A 13,415-nucleotide genomic window follows, 5' to 3' on the forward strand; every position below is an offset into this window, starting at 1 on the left:
GACATAAGCACTGCCAAAGGGCTGTGCAAATTCTAAAGCGCCCTACCCATTAGCTGTTCGCTTTGCTACCTGACAACGGGCACATATTTAGTGAAAAATGAATTAGACACAGTATTTCCCACAAATAACTATCTTGATCATCTCTTCCTATTTAGATTCTAGTAGTATGCAAAGATTATTTCTAAAGACAAGTACCTGTTTCAGGATAGAACGAGAATTCATTGGAGGAAATATATGAGACATGCCTTACCGTGTGTGTGTGTGTGTGTGTGTGTGTGTGTGTGTGTGTGTGCGTGCTCTCATAAAATGGATTGAAAACTTCAGCAAGGACCATATGGTTGCCCGTGAAAACATATGAATATCCACAGGTCTGAAATCTGTGCCCATTTTTTCACATTCAGAAACTGCGGGGTGGGTGCTTTTGCAGAGAGACTGCCCAGTAATTAGTTTTAGGGTCTGAACTGAACCCTTTGTTTGCTGTGATTCTATGCAAGAGGTCTCGAGGTCCACAAAACATGATTACATTTCAGCTCGCAGCCCCCTGATTTAATTCACCAGGCAGAAGTGACCTCTCTTGAATGGGAAGGTAAATGAAGGTTGAAGTCACCTTGGTTCATGTTTTAATATCCAGGGTCATCTCCCTCTTTAAGATCCACAAACATCTGGAGTAACTGACTTGCTACATTTCTGCGGCGAGCAAGCTCTTTGTATTTCTAAATTCTACATGACCTCCTGTGCTCATTCGACACTGTCCCTGGACCAGCATATTTCTGTTTGTTCTCTGCCACATTTGATCTGATACCACTGTATCTTTATTTTGAGAAAGAGGTTTTATTTCTAACAACGGTAGATAGAGTTATAACATAAACTGTGGTCATCCAGGCCATTATTTCAAGAGTATGGTATTCCAGCTTCAAATCCTGAAATCTGGAATATAATTCCTCATGGTCAAATTAGATAGAACTCTGCTAGCTTCCAGGTAGATATGAGTCCTGCGAGGCAACTGGCGCAGCCTGGAGAGATTGCATTTTATTTACTGAATAGTGGGCCATGCTAGTGTTTGCCCAGGAGAATCATTTACAGATGCCTCGTAAATACATCCAGCTGCTGCTTTCCCTAAGGCAGCCTCGATGCAGGGAGGGGATGGAGAGGAACCAGCTCAGTCACCAGCAGCTGCAAATCAGAGCTTATTCCCTGGTGAGACCCTGTGATTCCGGGCCCCTAGAAGAACTCCTGGAATGGTTTTCTCTGCCCACAGAGGCTTAAAATGAGCACATTTCTCCTGACCAGAAGGGGACTGCTCTCTCCATGTCCATCCAGGTTGCAAAGGCAGTTGGGTTCTTCGAGGGGCCCTCAGAATGCCCCAAATGGCTTCTGGTGTGCCACATCCCCTGTAGTTTTGGTCAGAATGTTTCAAACACTCTGAAGATTTTGTGGAAATCTTTCCTGGGACATGAACATGCTGAAGAAATAGGCAGTCATTTCAAGAGTGAATTTTCTTTATATAGCTGATGTGTATGCATATAGCTGATAGATAGATAGATAGATAGATAGATAGATATGATGGATGGATAGATAGGTAGATAGATAGATTATTAGATGGATTGATAGATGATAGATGGATCGATATAGATGGATATATAGATAGAAACAAGATAGATAAGACGGATGGCTGGATACATAAGATGGATGTATAGATAGATGATTGATAGATTATATATATAATTATGTATATAGTTAAATGTTTATAGTTAAATATAACATACTTAAGTTTACTATTGATAAGTGTTATAATTTTAGAATATCAGTTAAAGATCAAAAAGACATGAAATTAGCTAGAATTAATTAATCATAGAATTATTATTTGGAGTAAATTAAAAACTTGTCCTTCATTCAACAAAACGATTTTAGGTGTTTTTTAAAGATAACCTTATGTGGTTTTTCAGACTTGTAGACACAGAAGAAATCACTTCCCTGTGGGCAGGTGGACTTAGGAGTGTGGAGTCCATGGTAGCCCCAAGGGAAGGGACCATTACAACAGTCAGCACATCTCAGAAACTTATTTCCAAAGCCAGGGCCGATGAATCATGCCACATCTGGACACAAGTGTGCAGGTATGTCTGTTTTTGTTTTTGTTTCTCTCCCGTTATTAAAAATATCTTCCCAGAGATTTTTCTTGTTTTCCCTCCTGACCTCCTACCTCCTGCCTCTCATGTTTTTTTGTCCCATTCCTTCCTCTTCCTGTCCTAGAAAAAAAGGGGACTTTTAATTACACCATGTACTTTTGTGTACTGGCTAACAAAACCTAATGCTAGGGAGACACTTTGATGATCCTTTGATTGTGGCCATGAACAGGAGGACTAATTTGTCCACATACTAAATCAGTACACTTTGCAAAGAGCACTAGACACACTGCTCATATTCCATGTTCCAGTCAAGCAGCCTTCGGTGGGAGAATTTCGATAATACATTCAACTAAGACTGTAAAAGTGAATTATCCTGTTAAATTATTTTTAAAGAAAAAACATCCATTGTCCTTCCTTCGTTTTGTTTTAGTTTGTTTTAGTAGATGTTATGTTCACGTTCGTGTTTCTCCGTGCTGGGGAGATGGTGGGAATGGATTCTAATTCATGCAAACAGTTCTTCTAAGGAGATGTATCAGTGACATTAAATGCAGCGTTCAACACCTACCTCACACACAACTGTGAACAACTAGGGAAATGTGTACATTACCTTTTTTTCTATAAAACTAAAATCCTTTTTTTAGATTCTGCATATAAGTCCTGTCATGTGATATTTGTCTTTGACTGATTTCACGTAGTATGATCATCTCCAGGTCCATCCATGTTGCTGCAAATGGCGTTATTTCATTCTTTTTTATGGCTAATATTCCATTGTATATATGTACCACATCTTCTTTATCCATTCATCTGTCGATAGACATTTAAGTTTCTTTCATGTCTTGCCTATTGTAAATAGTGCTGCTGTGAACATTGGGGTGCATGTACCTTTTCAAATTATGGTTTCCTTCGGATATATGCCCAGGAGTGAGATTGCTGGATCATATGGTAAGGGTACAAATGAACTTATCTACAAATGGAAATAGAGTTACAGATGTAGAAAACAAACTTACGGTTACCAAGGGGTAAGGGGTGGGAGGGATAAACTGGAAGATTGGGATTGACGTGTACACACTACTATATATATAGTAGATAACTAATAAGGACCTACTGTAGAGCACAGGGAACTCTACTCAATACTCTGTAATGACCTATATGGGAAAAGAATCTTAAAAAAGAGTGGATATATGTGTATGTATAACTGATTCACTTTGCTGTACACCTGAAACTAACACAACGTCATAAATCAACTGTACTCCAACAAAAATTTTTTAAAAAACCAACTAAAATCCATCAGAATAGTCTGATAAGCAAACATTTCAAATGCATTTATCCACAGAATCATTTCTGATCCCCGTGTAGACAGTTGCAGCTCTCAACTGAAAAAAAAAAAGCACAACCTGAAAGTTGAGAATTATGTTGTATTGGGCGGACTTTCTGAGGACTTAAGCCCAGCAAGCAGCATCTCAGATAGCTCTGAGGGACTGCTCCAAAAAGATAGGGGGCGGAGCCTGGATATGTAGGGGTTTCTGCCACAAAGACCCAGTAGTTCTAACATCAAAAGGTGACTGTTAATTTAACTAGAGAAAACCAGACATCTCAAGTTAATGAATGTAGCGCATTTCTGTGTATGGGATGATCCAAGAGTCTGGTCTCCTTGAAATCATTCCTTTGATATGCACCTTAGTTCTCTGGGGCCAATATCCTGTTTTTCTCTATCCTGAATCCCCTCAGGGGGGCAGCTGCCGTGACTGAGGGCTTGATGGCTGCAACATCTTTGCTTACTGATACGGCAGGTGACATTCTTAGCCACATTGCCACTAATATTTTCAGACTGGCGTTCAGGGGGCAGGAGTCGTGGAAATAGGACTAAAATATTTTATAAAGGAGGAAAAGGATATTTTTATGTAGTGATTTTGACAGAGGCGCTTCTCAAAAGCCACCGGTCCACTGGATTTAGTATTTTGGTCAACATCACACCCCTTGGCTAGGGAAAATGAGGACTGTTTTTAAAATATTGCTCTTATAGCTGAGCTGAATAAATATATCATTAAGAAAGAAAAATCTCAGTGTCTTCTGTCCTGCCCCCTAACCCCAGGAGAACTTTCTGCTTTAGAACATGAAACAAATCAGGGATGCCTTTTACTTACCTTGAGGGGATGGAAGATCTGGAGTTTATAAAATAGACCCTCCAAAGAGAGGGAAGGGAAAAAGAATGCTGTAGCTGTGGGGAGACACCATGGTTTCCTTGGAGACCCTCCAGTGCTTACTGATAATCCACAAGCTAAGACAAATTCAAAGAGGCCGGTGCTTAGCCTGTCTCTGACAATTACCAAGAGTGCATCCCATCAGCAGGACCCTTCATGTCAGTTCTGTTCTTTGGTTAAGTTGTTTTTATGTATCTTTTCCCTTGGATCATTAAGTTGGGGCCATGCCTTAGTTTTTATAGGAAAAAGGGAGACAAGTATACCTTCTTTTTAAAAAAATTTTTATTGAAGTATAGTTGAATTACAGTGTGACTCAGTTATACATGTATATATATATATGTGTGTGTGTGTGTATATATATATATATATATGTATATACATACACATATTCTTTTTCATGATGGTTTGTCACAGGATATTGAATATCGTTCCCTGGGCTCTGCAGTAGGACCTTGTTGTTTATCCATCCTATCTATACTAGTTTGCAACTGCTAACCCCAGACTCCCAGTCCATCCCTCCAGTCTATCCTGCCGCTACTCTGACTCCCCCTTGTCCACCACAGGTCTGTTCTCTATGTCCCTGATTTTGTTTCAAAACAAAAGTATATCTTATTGACCGATAATAAATCATTGAGTAGGGACCCTGAAGATTAGAAAGATCCTCATAAAATGAAAAATAGAATGCTGTATTATACAGATAGCATGGATCAAATGATTCTAAAAGGACACAGAGAGCCAGGGTACCGATGGGTATGGGATGTGCCTCTCAGACCTTAATATGGTGCAGCCAAGTGGATTCCAAATGCAAACGTAGCAGTGGGATTTTCTCCCAATTGGATTGTATGCTGAGCCAAACGCACGTGACAGAAAAATCAAGGGCTTTGTTCCCCGGTCCCTGGGTCTCCCTCCTCTCTGGAATCTCCAGGCTCAGAGGAGCACAGGCTGGAAATTGCTGGTGGAAGGAAGCTGATGGGCAGTTGGTGGCAAGCACAGCCACATTCAAATCAGGCCCCGACTTACAGTTCTCCCGTCCCAACTTTACGTCAGTTCTCTGTGCTGTGATTTCCTTCCCAGTAAAACCAGGATAGTCATATCTCCAGGAGTACAAAAGCTATAGAATGAGGTGAAACATAGAAAACACTTGATACATAGTAGGGCCTTCGTAAATAAATACTGGTTTATCTTAACTGGGCACTTTAGGTCCACCCCAGTCCCTAACCTCAGACATCCTTTTTCTGCTAGAAGTCCATCCATGGGCATATCCAGGCCATACAGAAAAGGCTCTTTCTGCCCAGTAGATTGTGAACACATTGGGATCAGCAAAAGTGCTCTTTTCATCTTTCTGTCTGATGCATTTGGGCAGAATGGAAATGCTCAGTATATCGGGTTAGAATGGAATTGTCTCATATAATTCAGAAAGCTGCATTCCAGGTGGCCCCATGCGAGTGTGAAGCTTGATTCATTATGGCACACGTGCAGGTGTACATATATATATATATATGTGATGTGTGCATATATGTTTTATACAATGTGTATGAGTATGTATATCCATACACATTGCATATACATACATACTTATGTAAATAAATAAAACACAAATATTTGTATTAAGTATAAATACATATTATGCATAAAATAGTTATATTTATGATAAATAAATATATCCAATGTATCTAGACATACATTTTTTATTGAAGTCTAATTGATTTACAATGTTGTGCCAGTCTCTGCTGTACAGCAAAGTGACCCAGTTATACACATAGAGACATTCTTTTTTCTTTTTTTAAATTAAAAAAAATTTTTTATTTAGTTAGTTATTTTTGCCTCTGTTGAGTCTTCATTGCTGCACGCGGGCTTTCTCTAGTTGCGGCGAGCAGGGGCTACTCTTTGTTGTGGTGCGCGGGCTTCTCATGGTGGTGGCTTCTCTTGTTGCAGAGCATTGGCTCTTGTTGCAGAGTGCAGGCTCAATAGTTGTGACTCATGGGCTCTAGAGCGCAGGCTCAGTAGTTGTGGTGTGCGGGCTTCGTTGATCCACAGCATGTGGGATCTTCCCAGACCAGGGCTCGAACCCGTGTCCCCTGCATTGGCAGGCAGATTCTTAACCCCTGCGCCACCAGGGAAGCCCCTATCATAGGATATTGAATATAGTTCCCTGTGCTGTATAGTAGGACCTCATTGTTTATCCATCCTATATATACTAGTTTACATCTGCTAATCCCAGACTCCCAGTCCATCCATCCCTCCCCACCATGCCTTGACAACCACAAACCTGTTCTCTACATCTGTGAGTCTGTTTCTGTTTTGTAGATAAGTTCATTTGTGCCGTATTTTAGATTCCACATATAAATGATATCAGATGATATTTGTCTTTGACTTCACTTAGTATGATTATCTCTAAGTCATCCATTTTGCTGCAAATGGCATTATTTCATTCTTTTTTATGGCTGAGTAGTATTCCATTGTATATATGTCCCACATCTTCTTTATCCATCCATCTCTCGATGGACACTTAGGTGGTTTTCATGTTTGGGCTATTGTAAATAGTGCTGCAGTGAATGTAGGGATGCATGTGTCTTTTCAATTTATAGATTTGTCTCAGTATATGGCCAGGAGTGGGATTGCTGGGTCATATGGTAATTCTATTTTTAGTTTTCTGAGGAACAGACATACATTATATACATGATCTGGATGAACATCTGTGTTTCCCCAAATTCATATTTTGAGGTGCTAACCCCCCATATGATGGTATTTGGACATGGGGAGCTGATTAGATTTAGATGAGTTCATGAGGGTGGGGTCCTCACACAGGATTAGTGCCCTGATTAGAATAAATATATGTGGTCATGCTTTATAATTTCTCCTACAATCCATTCAAGCCATACAGGGGCATTGAAATCAGCGTTTCTCCTACCATGGAACTTAAATGACCTTTTAATTTCTTGTTTACCTTCTGTCTCCCCAAATACCATTAGGAAAGGGACTGGTTCTATTTTAGTCACCTAATTCATCAATGGAACTCAGCTAAAGACCTCACACACATGAGAAACTCAGTCAGTTTTTTTCTGAATGGAGAGAGAGAGCTGGAAGGCTAAGAACTAGATTTTAATACCTTTGCTCTTTTTTGGTTTACTTGAGAGATAACTGACATGTCACATTATATTCGTTGTAGGTGTACACTATCTCAGTTTGCCCTCTTATTAATGGGATGAACTCTGCAACTTTGGAAAAATTAGGAAACCTCACTTAACGTAATTTCCTCCTCTGTCCTCGGAGGGATGAGGACTTATTTCAGGAACTCGCAGATTCCAGCTGTACTGCTCCTGGCCCCCCAGCTCCACATGTGTGAACCGTATGTGTTGACAAGCCTGAGGTCCTGAAGCAAAGCAAATAGTGCTGATTCTGCCTTAGGTAAGTGATGTGGGCCTGTTTCTTTGGGGTTAGGTGGTTGATGGAAACACAGGAGTTGAGATTTTTGATGGAGACGGAGTGGGGGGTAAATGTTTGTGGTTTGCTCTGGGTAGTTTATACCAGATTTTGTGTGCAGCTCTGTGTGTGTAGCCTAATATTTGTATATGGACATCTAAATCTGTATCTATTCTCAAGTTGCTACAAAATTCCCAAAAGAATACCATCTTTCATTTTAAGCAGAGGAATGCTAATATATTGTCTGGGTCCGAAAAATAAATATAGAACAAAAGCAAATATTTCCATAGGACTTAGGGTAACTAGGACGAATGCTAAGGAAACTTGCTAATAACTTTTTAGGAGGTACATGCCAACATTTTCCCAAATACTCGGGGTTGATTAGTAAAGGGCACTGTGGGCCAGAGTGGACCACATGTAACAATGTTCCCTTACAAGTCATCTCATTAATTTATATATATATATATTTTTTAACTTTTTATTTTATATTGTAGTATAGCTGATTAACAATGTTGTGATCGTTTCAGGTGTACAGCAAAGTGATTCAGTTATACCTATACATGTATCTATTCTTTTCCAAATTCTTTTCCCATTTAGGTTGTTACATAATATCGAGCAGAGTTCTCTGTGCTATACTCAAGTCATCTCATTATTAATCAAATCTGCACATGTTACTGTGAGCAAAAACGATTTAGAATCGGGTATGGAATCCATACCCGTCCACTTCACCTGAAACCCATGTCTATTACAAATACTAGATTGGGAAGAAGCATGAACGATTAAGAGTTTCCTTTAGTTTTCCCCTGGTCTGAGCAGTACAGGATGGCAGAATTCCAAAGTGGAATCCTAAAAGTCTTTGCTGTTTCCAGGGGATGTATTGAAGGAAAGTTCCCCAGTGCCCCAGAAAAGCTAGCTGTGTAATACCCTGAAGCCTGGCCCCATCTTGGAAGGCAGGACGGGTAGGACAATTCCTTCGCCTCTAAGAAAGTGAAGTTGCTTGATTCCAAAGAGCTGGGGAAGCTATTTGTACTGGGGAGCTGTTTGATGGGCCCATTAGTATCAGAAGCGCCTCTGATTTTTATCAACACTGTACACACCTCTCATTTCAGCCGAACACCCCAGTCCTTATGTTTGATCCCCGACAGTGAATAACCAAGTCCCAGGGAACGACCAGCCATGAAACAATTTATATTCTTCAAAGAACGCAGAAGTATTTGATTCTATCAGTGCCCTCAGACAGAGGCTTAAAAATGAAGTCTGTGTCCTATTATAAATCTCCCTTCGCTGCTCTGTATTTATCAGCTTTCGATTATTTTAAAAAAATCATCATCCAAGTAAATGTTTAAGTTAGGCAGGTAATGACCCGAGTCTGATTAGTAAATTTTTCCGTTCCCCCTCCAACAGGATACATCAGACCTTAAAATTCCGCAAACACACATTTACATGATCATTGTCCTAAAGCGCCATAAGTGAACACGAAGAGCTCAGGAATCATCTTTGCTGGGGCTCTTTCTGCCTGACACATTTATTTGAATGTCATTTTCTGCCCTTGAAATTCGTGAGCGTTTTATGAACAGAAGGAAAGTATATTTGAGACTGGGTAGAAAGCAGTACCTCTAAAGCACATGTCTCTATAAGAAAGGCCTCCTTTGAACTCTGTCGTGGAGATTTACATACCGAAGTATGAGGATGATCTAGTGACAGTTAGACAATTTGTACATAAATACGTCCTGACACGGGGTATGAAATTAGAGCGGCAGAGAAGGAGTAATAGAACCTTTTGTCCTGCAACCGGTTGGCATCCTAAGACAACGGATTGGATGGTGTTTTTGGAAAAATCCACTTTATCTGTGCAAGAAAAGGAGCCTATATATCTACATATTGTTGTTTGTTTTTCAGTTCATGTCAACAATAAGAATTTATATGTGTCTGTGGACCATCCTGATGTTCTAGACCTTAAGCTCATTATATCTTATCTATCTGGTTTTATAAAAGTGTATTTATTTATAAAAGCACACACACATATATATTTATTTATTCAGAATAAGCAGTGATAAGAAATGCATATTGGAAGTATTATTTTGTTTCTTTCCTGAAAAAAAGAAAACCCTGATGTTTCTTGAGGACATATCTTATGTAATATTTGTATATTTTGAAAGAAAGTATTTTCTGCTATTAAAAGAGATGGATCATCACAAAGATACTTGACATATTAATCCTCTGTAGGATTAATTCGAATTGCGACTTATGAATCAACAATTACTATGGAAGTTGAAAGGAAAGAAGGAAGGGAGGAAAGAAGAAAACATGGAGAGTAGTTGAACAGAAACCAATACTTTTATGTCTTATTACTTCTCTCTGCATCAGAACTCCAGAGCAATGCAGTGTGTGAGGCAAGTCTTGAGATATATACACTAATATGTGTAAGATGGGTAACTAATAAGAACCTGCTGTATAAAAAAAAATAAATAAAATTCAAAAAAAAAAAGAATTTGGGATGACGGGGGGTGGGGGAGTGCAGTGTAGTATATGGAAAAGACTTGAATTTAAAAAAATTTATTTATTGAAATAGAGTTGATTTACAATGATGTGTTAATTTCTGCTGCACAGCAAAATGATTCAGTTATACATACATATTCTTTTTCATATTATTTTCCATTATGGTTTATCACCAGATATTGAATATAGTTCCTTTGCTGTATAGTACAACCTTGTTGTTTATCCATCCTATATATATAATAGTTTGCAAGACTTGGATTTTTGCAAAAGCTCGGCGCTTTACTGGTTGTGTGATTGGGGCAATTACCGGGTATCATTTTTTTTTAATTGATCTTTATTGGAGTATAACTGCTTCACAGTACTGTGCTAGCCTTGTCGCACAACAAAGTGCATCAGCCACATGCAGACATACATACCCATATCCCCTCCCTCTTGAGCCTCTCTCCTACTCTCCCTATCCCACCCCTCTAGGTCATCACAAAGCACCGAGCTGACCTCCCTGTGCTATACAGTATGTTTTTGTCTCAGTTGTTCAACAGTAAATGGAAGAAAATAATCTCTCCCTCTCATATTTGATGTGTAGATTCAAGGGGGTATTTTCATGGTGCCTAGAAGAGTACGTGCCTTTTAATTATAGGCAGCTAAGTTTTAGTCCTTTATTATACTTTCCTTATAATTTAGCAACTGTATTTGATTGAATTTGAATAATATCCATTCCCTGTACCTTTTTTCCACTCTTTTTTTTAATTGAAGTGTAGTTGATTTACAATATTGTGTTAGTTTTAGGTGTACAGCAAAGTGATTCAGTTATATATATATTATATATATATATATATATATATATATATATATTATATATATATATATACATATATATATTTCAGATTCTTTTCCATAATAGGTTATTACAAGGTATTGAATATTTTTCCCTATGCTATATGGTAAATCCTTACTGTTTATTTTATATATAGTGGTATGTATCTGTTAATCCCATACTCCTAATTTTTCTCTGCCTTTCTTTCCCCTTTGGTAACCAAGAGTTCATTTTCTATGTCTGTGAGTCTGTTTCTGTTTGGTAGATAAGTTCATTTGTATTATTTTTTAAATTCCACATATAAGTGGTATCATATAATATTTATCTTTATGTGACTTACTTCACTCAGTATGGTAATCTCTAGGTCCATTCATGTTTCTGCCAATGGCATTAATTCATTCTTTTTTATGACTGAGTAATATTCCATTGTATAGATGTACATCTTCTTTATCTACTCATCTGTCAAGGGACACTTAGTTTGCTTCCATGTCCTGGTTACTGTAAATAGTGCTGCTATGAACATTGGGGTGCACATATGTTTTTGAATTAGTTTTCTCCAGATATATGCCCAGGAGTGGGATTGCTGGATCATATAGTAGCTGTATTTTTAGTTTTTTTAAGAAGCCACCATACTGTTCTCCACAGTGGCTGCACCAATTTACATTCCCACCCACAGTGCAGGAGGGTTCCCTTTTCTCCACACCCTCTCCAGCATTTATTTGTTTGTAAACTTTTTGATGATGACTATTCTAACAGGTATGAGGTGATACCTCATTTTGGTTTTGATTTGCATTTCTCTAATAATTAGTGATGTTGGGCATCTTTTCGTGTGCCTATTGGCCATCTGTATGTCTTCTTTAGAGAAATGTCTATTTAGATCTTCTGCCCATTTTTGGATTGGGTTTTTTGGTTTTTTGATATTGAGCTGCATGACCTGCATGTATATGTTGGAGATAAATCTTTTGTCAGTTGCTTCATTTGCAAATATTTTCTCCCAGTCTGTAGGTTGTCTCTTTGTTTTGTTAGTGGTTTCCTCTGCTGTGCAAAAGCTTTGAAGTTTGATTAGGTCCCATTTGTTTATTTTTGCTTTTGTTTCTATCATGCACATTTTCTCTTTTGGCACAAAGTGATATTTATTTCTAAGTAAAACTACCTTTGTTTTAAACCCACATTGCTGGCAATCCTGTCAGATAAAGTGAGGACGGAGTAAAGTGTTAAAAAGTCCAATACAGTTGTTTAGTTTCTTGAAATGAATTCATTTCATTCCATGAAATAATTATTTTCTCTTTATAGTCTTCATTTCCCACCTTTCCTTCCTGTAATTTCTCAGAAAGTACTAGCTTTGTCTCTGCCACATGAAAATTTCAAAAAATATATAATTAAATCTGTTTTAATTATGCATTTACATGAAGAAATATTTAGATTTCTCTAAAAAAATAGTGTTCTTTTTGTTTTGTTTCCTATTATGACTCAAAATATTGAAATCCTCTAAGATTAAGATTATATATAAACATCTTCAAAAAGAATTTATGTAACTTACAATTCAATTCATCTAACATTTGAGTATCTACTGTGTGGAAAGTTCTGTGTTATAAGACAAGTGGAGAAAACCCCTGTGTAGTTTCTGCCCCTGATTGGTTGATGTACATTGATGATGGCATATATAAGTGGTGAGTTAAAATCAATTATAAAAATAGACATTTTGGGGCTTCCCTGGTGGCGCAGTGGTTGAGAGTCCGCCTGCCAATGCAGGGGACATGGGTTCGTGCCCCGGTCTGGGAAGATCCCACATGCCACGGAGCGGTTGGGCCCGTGAGCCATGGCCGCTGAGCCTGCGCGTCCGGAGTCTGTGCTCCGCAACGGGAGAGGCCACAACAGTGAGAGGCCCGCGTACCGCAAAAAAAAAAAAATAGACATTTTGGGACTTCCCTTGTGGCACAGTGGTTAAGACTCCATGATCCCAGTGCAGCGGACCTGGGTTCAATCCATGGTCAGAGAACTAGATCCCACATGCGTGCTGCAACTAAGAGTTCACATGCCACAACTAAGGAGCCTTTGTGCCGCAACTGGAGAGCCAACGAGCTGCAACTAAGGAGCCCGCCTGCCACAGCTAAGACTCAGTGCAACCAAATAAATAATAAAATAATAATTAAAAAAATAAAGTGTATAAAAAATAGACAGTTTATACCAGATATACAAAAGGAAAAAAGAAGCAACTAAACCTTGGAAGAGGTGGGTATAGATTCTTAGGGATGTGAGCATTTTATCTGAAAAGTAGAGGCAAATGAAGATTTGAAGAGAAAATGAGACAAAGAGATTCTAGTCTGTGATAAACCATGAGTCAAAGCATCA

The 13,415-nt window shown here is 38.6% G+C and overlaps 1 long non-coding RNA gene across 1 annotated transcript in view; it reads left to right on the forward strand.

Annotated features, from left to right (window-relative positions):
• Nucleotides 1–1,133: 1,133 nt before the first annotated feature.
• LOC308609619 overlaps nucleotides 1,134–13,415 on the forward strand; it is a 59,343-nt gene continuing 47,061 nt past the window's right edge. The window contains exons 1-3 of the long non-coding RNA XR_014014323.1: nucleotides 1,134–1,197; nucleotides 1,947–2,114; nucleotides 7,601–7,735. This is a non-coding gene — a long non-coding RNA (uncharacterized lncRNA). The remainder of the gene's footprint in view (nucleotides 1,198–1,946; nucleotides 2,115–7,600; nucleotides 7,736–13,415) is intronic.

Source organism: Mesoplodon bidens (genome assembly GCF_964165515.1).
Source record: "Mesoplodon bidens genome assembly, chromosome: Y".
NCBI classification, from domain to species: Eukaryota; Metazoa; Chordata; class Mammalia; order Artiodactyla; family Ziphiidae; genus Mesoplodon; species Mesoplodon bidens.